The sequence below is a fragment of the Chaetodon trifascialis genome, chromosome 13 (assembly GCF_039877785.1).
Source record: "Chaetodon trifascialis isolate fChaTrf1 chromosome 13, fChaTrf1.hap1, whole genome shotgun sequence".
NCBI classification, from domain to species: Eukaryota; Metazoa; Chordata; class Actinopteri; order Chaetodontiformes; family Chaetodontidae; genus Chaetodon; species Chaetodon trifascialis.
The window spans coordinates 22,092,501-22,107,195 of NC_092068.1; the positions used below are offsets into that span (position 1 = coordinate 22,092,501).

The 14,695-nt window shown below is 40.9% G+C and overlaps 1 protein-coding gene across 1 annotated transcript in view; it reads left to right on the top strand.

Moving 5' to 3' along the window:
• Positions 1-3,794, top strand: part of slc8a1b (solute carrier family 8 member 1b) — a 130,848-nt gene extending 127,054 nt beyond the window's left edge. Inside the window, exon 11 of the mRNA XM_070978296.1 lies at positions 1-3,794. This exon is cut by the window's left edge and continues 559 nt beyond it. The gene's annotated coding sequence lies outside the window, so the exon portion shown is untranslated.
• Positions 3,795-14,695: the final 10,901 nt, after the last annotated feature.

Consider the following 14,695-nt stretch of genomic DNA (forward strand, 5'->3'; position numbering starts at 1 on the left):
AGAAAAAGGAATAAACTAAGGAATACATTTTTGTCTCGATCTATAAATCCAAACCAATTAAGCTGTCTCAAACCCACACACCCAGTCATACAACTAATCCCCAGATGTGTCCCAGCTGGTTCAAACACACAGCAATCAAATGAGTTTCAACAGGATGAAGAGCGAAAGGTTGAACCAGACCGTCACACCATCACAGCTCCTACAGTAGGAAATGTGGCTTCAACAACAGCAATCCCATTAATCCCCCTCCGGTTGGACAAGTGCTACTCCCGCATCCAGCTACAGTAACAGGCATGAGCAAGACAGGAAAAGACAGAAGAACTCTATCAGTATGCAAATGCATGGCCAGACGATACTGAAAACACAATCAGAGGAAACCGGATGTATTGCCACAACGACAACAAACTGTGTGTGTGCTGGTGTGTGACTGTGTGTTTCCGTGCTTGTGTGATGTGGGAAGATGGTCGAGTACTGTGAAAAAGGAAAAAAAAAAAAAAAACGGCTGTCGTTTTGCTTTCGCTGCGTGAGACGGAATATGCTTTTGTACACGAGGTCTTTTTGACTCCCGGCCTGTAGGAAAGCTGAGTAAAACTCTTTGTGGAAGGGCACGTTCAACGAAGTGAAACGTTTTGAACGTCACTGAGGTTAGAAATGTAAATACAAAGAGCTGGACGTAACACCGCGGCTCCACTATTTTCCTTCTGAATGTCTTGGTTATGCCATGCGCTCTGATTGGGCTCTCTCTCTGTCGCTTTATACTGTAGATGTAAATGATTTAAGGTCTAATTTGAATCAAGAAGGGGTTAGTGTGCTTTTACCTTTAATAAGGCCATGTCTGAGAAGACAAAATGGCCACTCTACCGTTTAAAACTGTTAGAGAAACTATTATCATTGCATAAATATTTAGGTTAATCTTACGTGTTGTTTTGTTTTTTTTTAAACTGTGGAATTCCGTTACCTGGTTTTCCACCAATGAGATTGCCATGATCATGTGTCACTCATAACATTGCAATAGACTTTGAAAAACTTAGGTACCGCCCCCTGTGAAACCTCATAGGCTGCCTCTGTCATCGTTTATCTCACTTCGATGCCACCTTCCCATTGGTTCACTCAGCAGCTTCGGCCGTTATCCCTGTGTGTCTTAAGCACCTCCCCCCGGCTGGTCAGTGGACCAATCAAAATCCTCAAGGGCTTTGTATGAAACAACCACTAATCCCTAACCCTGACCCTTGATTTATAAATCTTCACATAGATTGGTCTTTAGGGGGCTATTTAACAGAGATTTGTACTCCTCATAGACCAGCTGCTCAGCTGTTGGGACGTTGCTGTGTGGCAAACAAGACTACATGCCAGACCTAAATAATGCAGTCATGATCCATCAGACGAGTCTTCAACCTTTTCTTGCCGATTATAAAGACTTCCCATAAAATGCAGTCAGCCTTATTCCAAATTAAACCATCCATGCAATGCTCTTTCCCAGACCACCTCCAATCATTATTATGCTTCTTGAATATACAACCCTTCAGGCTTGTGGACCATGAAGGCCTAACCCAAAGTAATCAGTGAGCATCTGACTTCATGTTTCTTCATTCAAGGATAAGCGTTTGCTCTTGAATGACGAACCGTAATGTAATCTGTATGATTAACTGCTTCACGCCGGGCTTGGAAATCAACCGTTGTCACTTCAGCAGCAAGTTTTCGGTCTTAACCTTGGGGCCATCTGATGACAGGATAGTTCAAAGTAGTTGCTGTTGGTGGTGAAGTGGGCTCACTAAAAGATACGGGTAAATGCTGTTGTTGTACACTTTCCCTGTAGAGACGGCTAGCCCTTTTGATTCTGAATAACCAGTCTGAGATCACGGAGTGGCTCTGTTAAGGAAGTGCAAAGAAAAGCTGCTTTTGACCAATTACTTGGGACAAGGGAGGAATTAAAGAATTGCAGCACAATTACCCAACAGTAAATGTTATTAATTATTGAAATCTGTGTGGCCACCTAGCTTCCAGCTTTATGTCATGAGTTCTGCTATAAAACCAGAGAGCTTCATTTCTCTCTGATGTAATAATCATGCAAAACAAAGTGATTCCAGTGGTGTAAACATGTGGCTCAGTCCCACTAATCTCTTTTATGATTGGCAAAAATGGGTTCTGCAATCAAGTTATCTGTGGAGTTTTTATTGTTTTTTGAAGCATAGCAATGCACATTGTCTCAACCCTCCTCTAACCGAATTTAAAACAGGGCTAAATTCGGTTAGTGTGCAGATTTTGGTCTGCACACAGATCTAAAGTTCTGTGGGCATGATATGACAGAGGTCTGGCTGGATTAGTTTCTAGAAGGATTAACTGAGGGTTTTGACAACACCGGGTGTGTTGTTTCAGGACTCCAGCAACCAAACATGATCTCAAGCAACAGCAAAGCTTTCTGAAAACCCTTGTCAAGCACTGGGCTGGCGAGTAAACACGTATCAATACCTGCTTTCAGAACACTGTCAACATCAGAATACGAAACTTTCAGAGTAGTCAAATGAGCCACACTGCAACAGCAACAGACTGACAAGCTGACCTTATCAGACACTAACTGGAATCTTCCAAAATGATACTGAATATCAATCAATAATCAGTTATCTTTCTTTATAAAATACAGCTCCTTTGTCTTTTGTCTCCCAAAAAACAGACATCCTGATCGTATGATGGAAACCAACAGCTGCTATCCTGCAAATATTTTTATGTGTATTTTTGGCCAAACAAAACGCATAAAAGTGGCCCAAAAGCCTGTCCTGAAGTACGTGTAGAATATAAATCTTCAAGCCTAACTTGACCGTCAGAGAGGTTTACACTTCAGACTGTTAACTATTTTACTTGTTCAGCCAAAACCACAGAGATCTCGACGTTCACGAAACTTCCTGTGTAGGCAGGCATTCTCACAGTCCATCGTTTGTTGAATGGCACTATACTATAGGCATCTGAATTGGCCAGAATTTTCCTGCTGATGTTGTATTTTTTACTTGATGTATAATACAATAAGTGGTATTTTAAATGTCATCTGTAAAGTAGGTAGTCTGGGCTAGATGTAATCCATTTAAAACTTGACAAAAATTTTGTCACAGAGAGCTTTCAACCCCTGTGAGAGAGTAGAGCTGAGCAGAGCGGATTGGACGAGTTTGGCAAATTCACAGTATCTTGAGGATAATTTCTATAAAATTTATATAACTGACTCGCCAAATGATGCACCTGGAACAGAAAACCATCAGTCGATGCCACACAGAGGTCAAACAATGAGGCTTGCCTTCTTAAACTCACAGCTCTACTAAATGCTCTGTAGCATGCAGACTTCTGTTAATTGCAGCACTAATGTTACACAATTTGGGATTAACTTGAACAATAAAACGTTTTTTGAACTCTAACATTAAATTACTCTTTGACAGCCAAGTATAACTGAGATTTTACTGACTTGTATTTGCCAAACTCTGCACCATGCGAGGCTCTCCATTAGAGTAGCTGTTCTCTTGTGAAGGCCTTGGAGTGGCAGTTTACCCCTGTTTTGCCAAAGGGAAATCTTTCTATTAGAAACTTACTATTTACAGTCCAACCTGTAAAGGGTTTTCTAACCAGTGGATCTTTCTTAAAACACCAAATATTATTCATATTTCATTGACACTCTGCAAAGAGACAAAAAAAAACTCCTTGCCTTGATGTTGTTTTAACCTGACCAGAGTCTTTCTATTTAAATTTGTATGCATTTGTCTCTTCACTGGCATGGAGTTAAAGGTTTATACACTGTAAAAAGTTATGCTAGCTTGCGCAAAAAAAAAAAAAGATATAACATTGTGGGAGCTGTTTGCATCACTTTTTGAGTATCTTCAACAGGGTATGAATTATCTTTGAGATTGCTAAATCGTGTTGGATTTACTTAAAATGTGACTGTTGCCTAATTCGCCAGAATGCAGGAATGAAAAGCTTGCAGTAATGTAGTTGTTTGCATCAAATTAGTTTGCTGCACAAATTTTCCAGACGCTAACAAATTTCATTGATGGGAAGTTAGTTCTTTTGCTACACCGGCTTTGTTGCAACGCTTCTCTCAGTGTATCTGCCTTGACTTAAAAGCAAATCTGCTGTGAAGCTAACGGCAGATTAATGACACGGCTGTTTGAAGCCCCACATGGTTTCAGACCAAGGTGGGAAGCTAACACGGCTAGCAAAATGTTAGCTGCGACCAGCAAGTTTGCCCGCTTTACCTGGCACGATTTGAGGCACTCGGCCAAGTTCTTTCTCTTCTAAAGCAGCTTCTCCAGGCGAAGAACCACAAACGCACTTGACTTAGCTTCCCGCCTTGGTTTGGACTTTTGAGGTTTGAAGGGTCAAAGGTTAGCCAGGCCACCGCTGTAAATATAACACTAAGAGCAAGCGAGGGGTGGAAAAATGGGCTGTAGAGTTCAGTAGATTTTTTTTTTTTTCTGTGGTGGGGTTTGAAGAAGTGGGCAGGGTTTTAAATGAAGGAAAAGCATTGCACTGGCTCTTGTCGCTTATGTGAACTGGCTACTGCGCTGATTCGTTGAAAACGTTAGCAAAGTTGCTTCTGATGTAAACAACAACCGATTTTGTTTTTTGGCTGGGATGTACACGATAATAATGTTGTACCTGATGTAGAAAAAATACAGTGGTGTTGAATCAGTTGTGAACCATTAACAATGTTGCTTCTGACGCAAAGATTGACGTTTTCGTCGCCTCGTTCACATCTCAAACTGACTGTCCGTCCGACAGCCCGAGGGACACGTGAACACCAGACGAATAAACAGGAGGAAGGACGAAAACCCCTGCTGGTACAAGCTGAGCGACGTCATGCGGAGATGTCTCGATACTGACGGAAAAAAAAAAAAAAAAAAAACATTACCAGAGCTATTCTCTACCCTTAAAGTAACTTTTAACGAGATGTGAGAGGACGACGATGAAGAGAGGAAGGAGGAGAAGGAAGGTGAGGAGGAAGGCGATGAACATTAAAGAAAAAAAAAACATGAAGTTACAGCCATACCTTGATTTCTGGGTCAGTGAGATTGAAATGGACTTCTCCTGCTCAGCATGTGTATTGTTATAGTGTCTACCTGTCCCTCTGTGTCCCTCCCCCCTCTTTCTCTGTCTTTCTTTCTGGCCTCTCTGCTGTCGAAGCAACAGGCAGCAAACCTTTCGCTCTGTCTCTTCTCCCCAAACTCCCCCCTGCCCTCCGTCTCCCTTTGCCATGTTTTCCATATTTTGGAATGTCAATGTGCTACTTGTTGACACTGTGCATGAATGATAACGTCTGTATATAGTTATAGAGAATCGTATCCCATTCCCCTGGTGTTGACAAAAAATGGTTTGAATGTTGTACAGATTCAGGTTTTCTGTTCACCTTTTATTCAGTTCAGTTACATTTTTTTTTTTAATGTATGTAGAACTTAAACAAAGAGTATGTTTTTAATGTAAACAAAGACGACAATGTCTTGTTTTGGAGTAACTTGCACATTACTGATTAATTAATTAAGTTTGTTTGTTAAAAAGGCAATATCTGCTGTTATTGAATGAGAGATGAGATCGTAAAGCAGTTATGTATCTTAAATAAATAATCTATACAGGAGTTGCATGGGTTATTTGTACAAATAAAAAAAAGACACTGCTTGCTACTTCTAATACCGTGGCTGTATTCTCTGACAGAGGGCGAGGAATACTGTATGTACATCTAAAGGTTATTTTGTCATTAAAGAAATAATAATAATAATATTGTGTATATACTGTACAGTGTTATAAGTGAGGTGGACTATATGGCCATCACGCTAACCGTAGAGAATTAATTCTACATATTTATTTAAAGGAAACACTCACTACACTCAAGAATGACATATATTGCCTTTTTGGAGAAGTTGTAGTTTGCTTAAAGCTTGTTTCTCTCTCTGCCTTTCTTCTCTCTCGTCCTCTTTCTTCTGCTCTGGCTGGTTTGTCTCATCCCTTTTTTCCCCCTCCATCTTTCTCTCCTTGTCGTCTTTTATTTTTCTACTGGAGGGGCGTTTCAGATGGGCTTTTGTCGGGCTTTTCACTGCTGATTCTGACTCAGACGGTGTGACTTTTGTCTGTTTGGTGTACGTCTGGCTGCTTATCCCAATGACTCAACAGTATCTCCTGCTTGTATTCACCTGTTTTCTATCTGTCCTCTTACATCTATCTATAGTTAAGTACAATATATCTGCCTATGCGCCCATCTGTCTGAGTCTTTCAAAGGACCATTTGTCACCATCTGTCTGATTCAGAACCATCTGTCATTCTCGTGGTGGCTTAAATCCCTCTTTTCATCTTTCTTTCTTTAATCCTGCCTTTGCTCCAGCACATCTTTTTCCCTCCATCCATCCATCCTTTCTTTCTCTGTACTTCTCTTCGCTCTCACAGGGTGTAGTCGGGAATTTCATGTTTGTCAGTTCTGATTTGGTGTGTTTTTTAAAATGGATTAATAACCGCAACAGTTATAATGTTGGTAATAATGAAGATCGTTTTTTTCTTTCTACGTTTGGTTTATCTTTTTTTTTTTTTGCAGCTGTCCTCTGTCTGTTCGTGTGAGTGTTAATTTTCTGTTGATTTTATTAATTTTGTTGAACACCAACTGATAGGAGGAAAGTTGTTGTATGTGTGTTGCCACTAACTGTGACTGCTCTCCATGGTACTTCTGATAAAACCAATAAAATAAAGTTTGGGATACCCTGTTTCAGAGACCCTGCGAGTCCACTGCCTTTATAGAGTGTGTGCGTGTCTGTGTGCATGTGTGTGTGTAGCCCACCCAGTAGGTATCAAAGTCACGTAGTGACGATTACTGGTTGGGCTTGTTATCCGGAGGACGTGATGGTGGTAAACCAGTGTTCTAGCCATGTTTGTTGCGACAAAACCAGATATTTTTAGCTACACGTCGGGACATTTTCCAGCCATGTTTGCGGAAAATAAACGTGTGTTTGAAAGGAGATGTCGGGACATTATCCAGCTGCGTTTGTGACCAAGAAAATGGGTATTTTTAATGGGAACATTGGGCATTTTGCAGCCATGTTTTTGGCAAATAAACGGGTATTTTTAATGAGACATTCAGACATTTTCCAGCCATGTTTGTGGCAACAAAAATAGGGACCAAACTGGGTATTTTAAGCCAAAATATGATCTTTTCATATCCCTAATCAAGTGGTTTATGTGCCGAAAGCTGACCAGATCCTAACTACAGCACTGGCATTAAGTCAAAAAGTGAAATGTGAAGTTTGAACGCAACGAAGTCTCAGGGTGTTCATGGTTTGTAATAAAGCACAATGCCACCATTTTTTCTGGCAATTAGTTGTGTGTGTGTGTGTGTGTGTGTGTGTGTGTGTGTGTGTGTGTGTGTGTGTGTGTGTGTGTGTGTGTGTTTGTGTGTGTGTGTGTGTGCGTGCGTGCATGTGTGTGTTAAATTCAATCTGCAATGAAAAGCTTTATTATGAAAGCTTTATTATGCAGATTTCCATTAGAGTTTACATTTTAGTGGAAGTAAATGGATATTCGCTCCCCCCCCCCCCCCCCCCATTCACACAAACATCCATTTTCTGTTGTATGTTCAGTCGATGATGAAAATGACATTTGCCTGAATGGCTGACATCTCGTTAACTGTCATCTGACTTGTTCTGTCATTGTGTTAGAGATGGAAGCGGTGGCTGCATCATTAATTCGGCCTGTTTTTTTTGTTTTTTTTAATGCAGCCCAAGAAAAATAATGAATGTGCATTGTCTCCATTCGCGCTGCTGCTCCTTTTTTTAAACACACATGTTCACCAGTCTTTCTTTGTCAGAGAAAATTAGAAGAGATAAATTATTAATTTGTATTCAAAGAAAAGCTCATTTTAACCTTCCAAAGGATAGAACATGAGAGAGAATTAAATGTTTGACTAATGGACTAATTAAATCTGCTATCTGTATCGGAGCAGATTCATACAAACTGAAAAGAGCACAATGAAGTTCTCATCTCCAACTAATGCACAGCTTTAGTTTTGAGCTGCACCTTTTGTGTTAGTTAGCTAATCACATTTGTGGTATTACTGGGAAAAGGACTGGTTGATTCTGACAAACAGAAGAATTTAACTGCACATTTGCTATTTACCTCCATACTTTCCATTAATTTTCACTGTGCACAAAGCCAAAACAGGTAAAGGGATGTAACAACGTGCTTTCTCTGTCATTCATGTGTGAATGTGTGTATATCAGTATGCATAATACTGAATTATACTGGTCATTTTCACATTGACTTTACCGGTTCACGTTTAATAGTCAGCTTCATACATTAGGCTTGTAGCCAACACAAAAGTGGGTTCAAACTTGAGCCATCCACCTTAAATGCAGTGGTCCAGGTAAAGCTGCAGGCCTCTATCCCGTCCTCCTGTCTCACTGACAAATGCACGCCCAGTATTCGCTCACATTTCATCCCTTTGGTTTCACTCCACTGAAATGTGGCGATGGCTTCGATGGCTGAATTCCATTTCACTGCTTTGATTATAAGGTTCTGCTGTTGGGCCTGTCGCAGTGTCACGGCTCACTGGGACACTTTAACAAACAAGTCAAAATGTTTGGTGTGGAAAAGGCCGGTAGATGACACAAGTGAATAACAGAAGGATAAGTGAACCGAACCATCGAGCTGAGAGCTGCAGGGAGCTGCTGTGTTGTTGACGTCTGAAACGGACGACGTCAGCTCAGCAGCTCATTTGACACTGTAACGATTGGAGGGACAAAAATTCATACATGTTAAATTACATCAGAATGAGTGGAGCATGAGCTGATCTCACTCACAGCTGTGTGGCTACCAGCTGACCTGTTACATCCAATCATATTCATACAGGTGTACAGACGCTGTTACTACACTGATGTGCTCACGCCATCGCGGTTACAGCGAACCAACACTGTGTTGAACTTAGGGTCAACATAAACACAGATGGAAGCAAATTGGCCGTAAACTAAAACACTGTTATCCTCCGCGACTGGACAGTGTCAACAGTAAAAACTGATTTTTGACCTTTCCAAGCATTTCTTAAGAGCACGCTTCCAGTCAACCTTCTAGGTAAAGTGGAAGGTGAAGTGGAGTCTGGCTGCCAAAATTACAACGCGCAAGGCTTTTAAAGAAGTCATAAAATGTGAGCGCGTGGATGGAAAGTTGCACAGCTGGTCAGTATAAGCCTTTGCCGCCATATAACATCAGACTGATGTAAGAGTTCGGTTCTTCTCCTCCTGTGCTGCCACTGTGATGGATGGAGCCCATTCTCTGTGAGCAGAGTGATGGATTCTTCACAGTTCAATTAAACCCTTTCCCTGGTTGGGAAAGTTGTTTTTTATTTCATTTTAAACAGGCTTGTCTTGCATCTATGCATTTGAAGATAATTTGATGAGATTCTTTTTTATGACATTCACTGGTTGCAGAATATAAGTCTGCAAAAGAGACTCTGTGTTTTTACGTTGTGGTTTCTTGAGCACAGGTGTTTGTCTCAAGTCTTTTCACTACCTGCCCGCTGCTGCATCGGTCTAAAATCTCATTATGCTGTCTCATTCGATTTCCAGACAGGTACATATCTGCACAGCCTCTGCCTGCAGGCTGGCATGCTGGGAAATAGTGTGAATTTATATCTGTACAGTGTTTGCGTGTGTGTGCATGGTTGCTCCTGAACAATGAATGATGCCTAAACTGTCAGAAAGTCTTTGCTGGCTGTCAAGATCTACGCAGCCACTTAGTACGAGACAACAGGACCAGCCTTGATTTTCTCTGCACCGTTCACTCCTCTTTGTTTTAGCTGCCTGTCAGTGCTCAAAGCCTATACGTTAAATAAAGTTCAGACATCCAAAGGTTGTATAGAAGTTGTTTTTTTTAAAGAAACTTTTGATATACATTGTACTTCCTGTTGTCTATGTCCTGTAGTCTAGCTATACAAACTATAAAGCACTGTCACAATAAATCTTGAAGCTGGTCTGTCTTTGCCTTTCTGGTTTCCTTGACAGTGTTTAAAGGTTTTGCAACAGTAATAACACTGTCAGTATGAGATGTTTCTCCTCTGGGACTGGCTAACCATTTGTCACTTTTTAACAATATTAGTGTCTGCTTGTTAACAAAAGAGATCACACTGGAAGAAATATCAGCATTCATAACTAAAACTGAGTGTGCGCACAAAACATACATGCATACTCATTGTTTTTGTTGGAGTTGTGAAGCTACATTCATGAATTGCTCTGTTTTATGAATCTCACTCACTGTGGATCTGGGGCCACATGCACAAGCCCCATTTCCACTCCCACTGTTCGCCACAAATGGACGTAGAAATGCCCGTTTGCAGATTGATACTTGTGCCCACTCGGCCACTCGTTAGAACTGTCAATGAGGCAAAGAAGAAGGTCAGTCACACCGACTGCGTCACATCTGCAAGGTTCAGCAGCAGCAGCAGCAGCAGAACAGCTGTGATTTCAGGTGACGGTCAGCCACAGGCCGGTCACTCTGGCCTCTCTGCCTGTTTATGTCCTCTATGTGTGGATGGTGTGCTTAAGTTTTGCCTCTGTGTAGTCTGTCTTCTTTCCAGGACGCATGTTTCTAATCTATAATTTTGTCACCCTGATTGCCCATACTGTGATTTTACTATGTTGGTCCACTCTCTACACATGACATCGTTTGCACATCTGTCTGTCCTGAAAGAGGGATCCTTACTCTGTTGCTCTTCCTGAGTTTTCTTCCATTTTCTCTCCATCAAACAGGTTCAGCCCAGTTGAGGGTGTAAAGATAATGGGTGTCATATGCTGCGGATTGAAAAGTCCTTTGAGGCAAATTTGTGATTTGTGATTAGACTATATCAATAATGTTGACTTAAATGGCTTGACTGTGGCTATTTATAGCACCCATACCGCTAATTAATCACATGTATCTAGAAGCCGTCACTGCAGTGATATCTCAGTTATCATTATTAGATGCTTAGTTTGTAGGCTAGAGCTCAGATTTAAGTGTTTCACGGTTCAATTTAAAATGAAAGGACCTTGGGAAATCGTATGTCGCTTCATTGGACCTTTCCTCAGTGTGTGGTCATGTGCAAACCATATTTGGTTTGCGTTCTCCTGCTGCACCTCAAAGCTACAGTAGGACAATGTATACCTTCATTGTTTGTACTGACACATTGTGTTCGGTGTCCCTGCTTAAATTCCAGCACAGCTCTGCCTCACTCAAGTCTAATCAGCCAGAATAAGTCAGAACACCTATGTGGGTGTTTTCCTCTGAAGGAGCGCTGGGATATTTTGGGAATATGCTGTTTTAGCTGGAGTTAGATAAGAGGATTAACATCAGTTCCATCTCTCTGTGCTCAGCTAAGTGATGGTCCAGGATGTGTTCAGCCTTGTCTGTGATATAACACGGTGATAGAAAGTGCCTCCCTGTGTGGGTTGATGTTTGATTTTGTTTGTCTTCATGTGTGTCTGTTTATGTATCTGTCTGTATATTGCTTATGTGAGGTTATTGCCACTACTTCTCTGGTGCCCTTCACAAGTGTAACCGTTTAGAAAAACATTTCCTCTGGAGGCCTTTAAGTGGGTTGGCTGCCTTGGCTGCGTCAACAGTATAAAAGCAAAAACTCCTTATGTTTCATATGTCAATCTAACTTTGTTTCACTGTCTAGACATTAATTTGCTCCTCATGCCAGCCTTCATACATTTCTTCATTCTTTATGGCTTATTTCTGTCTCTTAGTCAGACATTATTCTGCCTGTGTCAGAAGGTTCAGGATGACAGTTTAGGCAGCACTGGAATAGCTATGCCTGCCAGACTTATGCACATACTTAATAGAAATATTAGGATATCCAGGAGAGCTTCAGACGTAATTATGCGGTGGTGGTGAGAAGGTTTTCATGGCCACAAGTATTGTTATATTTAATTATTTGGCACATAGAACTGTAGACCTGAAACAAACTCTACACACCCTCATGTCATGTTCAATAAATTTTAAGACTTTTGCTCGTTACTCGTAGAAAATAGTCCTCTTACAGTCTTAAATTGTGGACCTTGGATAAACTACGCCAATAGTAGTAGCCAGCTGCAGAATTGTACAACCTAATGGTGAAGGACAGTATCATGATATCCTTCTGGAGAGGATCTGAGGGTGTGTGATTATCTGGAACTGCACATACATGATTTAAATCTTAACTGTAGTGTATCCTCATTTTCCTTATTGATGAGTGGCATCCCACAGGGCTCTGTTCTTGATCCCATCATGTTCTGTGCATACAAGACAATATAATTCGTTGCGATGAAATCTGTAATCATTTCTCTGCCAATGATTCACAGCTGTAGTTTCATAATATCTCAATGATTACATGAATCACTAGAAGGATTCTTCTTCTTCTTCTCATCTCTTTTCAGAATAATGCTACGTGTCTGTGCTCTTATTTATCATCAATTTTTGAGCAGTCTCTCCTAAAATCAGGGCAAAGTACATGCCTGTTCTCACTGACATTTTCCTGAACTGAGTATTTTCTTGTTGCACCTGTCTTTTGGCATATCTCCTTGATTATTTATCATTATTAATATTCTAACACGTACTTTTCTCTCTCCAACCCTGCAGATCGAGTGGCATTTGTGTGGTAATAATGTCAAGCTTGTTGAAAAAAGAGGGGGGGTGCTGTCTGTGCAGGACAGGGGTTAATTTTTAGTAATGGGGCTGTCATTTTTTCTTTGCAGCACTAAATGTCCAGGTTGAACCAACACACACACGCACACGTACATACACACACACACACACACACACACACACACACACACACACACACACACACACACACACACACACACACACACAGTGTAGTACTCCATCAGACCATCATCCAGCACTAATACAGAACATTATGTCAGCTTTTACCTTAGCAAATTATTAGCTGCTTGACTGGCTTGATTGACAAGCTTAAAATGATTGCGTAAAATACTTTCACATTGTGTGTATGTGTGTGCATGTGTTGGTGTGTGTGTGTGTGTGTGTGTGTGTGTGTGTGTGTGTGTGTGTGTGTGTGTGTGTGTGTGTGTGTGTATAGACATATTAGAGCAGGTGTTTCACACACATGGCATGGATTGAAATTAAATGTCAGGCAAATACCAGAGCATGAACTCTTGCCCGCAGATCTAGTGTTGGTGTGCTTGTGTGTGTGTTGTGTGTGTGTTGCCTATTGCAACGACCATTGTTAATGCAGTAGAGGTCGACTATGTTCTGGACAATGTTGGTGTGTATGTGCCTGGTGGCCATGCTACTCTCAACCTTTAAAGGTGCAGTATGTAAGAATTTCAGTGTGAACCATACCAAAATGAACTAGAATTAACTTAAATTATGTGAGGAAGTAACAGTTTTGATGTTATATCAAAGACATCTACGGATAGTGTTCCAATGATTTATCTACTGAACTTAGCATGCTAACCAGCTAGCTGTCACCCATCCTGCAATAGTCCCACAGAACAGCCCCCTGTAGTTTCAGCTGGGCGTTGTTTGCTCTAACATGGTGCACTTAACATGTTAGATTTGGCTGCCAAAGGGCATCACATTCATAGAAGATCAGAGCCAAAAGACTGCCGCAGAACAAACATGGCAACTGCAAAGAGGATTGTTTGGTTTTTGGCAGCTTCTCTCAAATCTCAGAGCTTTGGGAGCATCCATGAACACACCAACAGTCCCTGCTCACAGCTGACAATAATGGATCTCTGATAAATAAATTGTTCACTGTGATAGATTATCTATCTCAAGCAGGTTCCAAGTCAGTGAAAGTTAATTTTCCCTTAGTGAAATGAGTTGAATCCAGAGGCCACCTTGAAGGTAAGAAATCAATCTAAGAGCCTATATGACTCTGTGATAATGTAAAGTGGATGCAATTTGGAGTTAATGGGCTAAAACATGCAAAACCAAGGGTATGGTGCTTTAACACTTAAGTCTTCTTCAGCTCATGAAGCTGCACTAATCAATGCTTTTTAAGAATGATGATGGATCAAATGACTCTGACAACATGATTCTGTTTTACATTGATAATGATTTTCAACCTAAGTTATAGTATTAACTATTAACTAATTACTGCATATTACTGCTTTGTGCCCACAGAGATTCAAAACATCTTCGCCCCCTTCAGTCTATTAAACATCACAACTTTATACATATTTATAATATGTCACATTTGATTTCAGCAGTGCTGTGCAAGTTACTGAACATTAGTCATTAGTTACAGTTTCTTCTCTCAGAAATCACTGAAATACCAGTACCAGCTGCTGCATATAAACGTGCATTACTTTTAAATGCTTCAGTTCTTATTAATGCACATATAGTTGTATTATTTTGGTGTTACTGTGGCGCAGTGTGGGACAAGACAACTGTCAAATTTTTTCATTGTACCTATTATCACTGTAGCGATAGGAGGTGTTAATACTCCCGACCACCAGAGGGCAGCAATGACCAGCATGTTCTCTTGTGATGTGGTAGAAGAACACCCACATGATGCTGTTGTGCATGTAAACCAAGCTTTGCTACAGTAGTTAATAAATCATCCAATTTGATGAACCCATTTTATATTAGAAACATTACGATCACTGCGATGAAAAGCGAGCTCACCGTGCCTGAACTGTCCTACAATCCCCTGCAGCTGCCCACTATTTTCAGGTGAGGCAGCACTAACGAGCCCATTTAAATT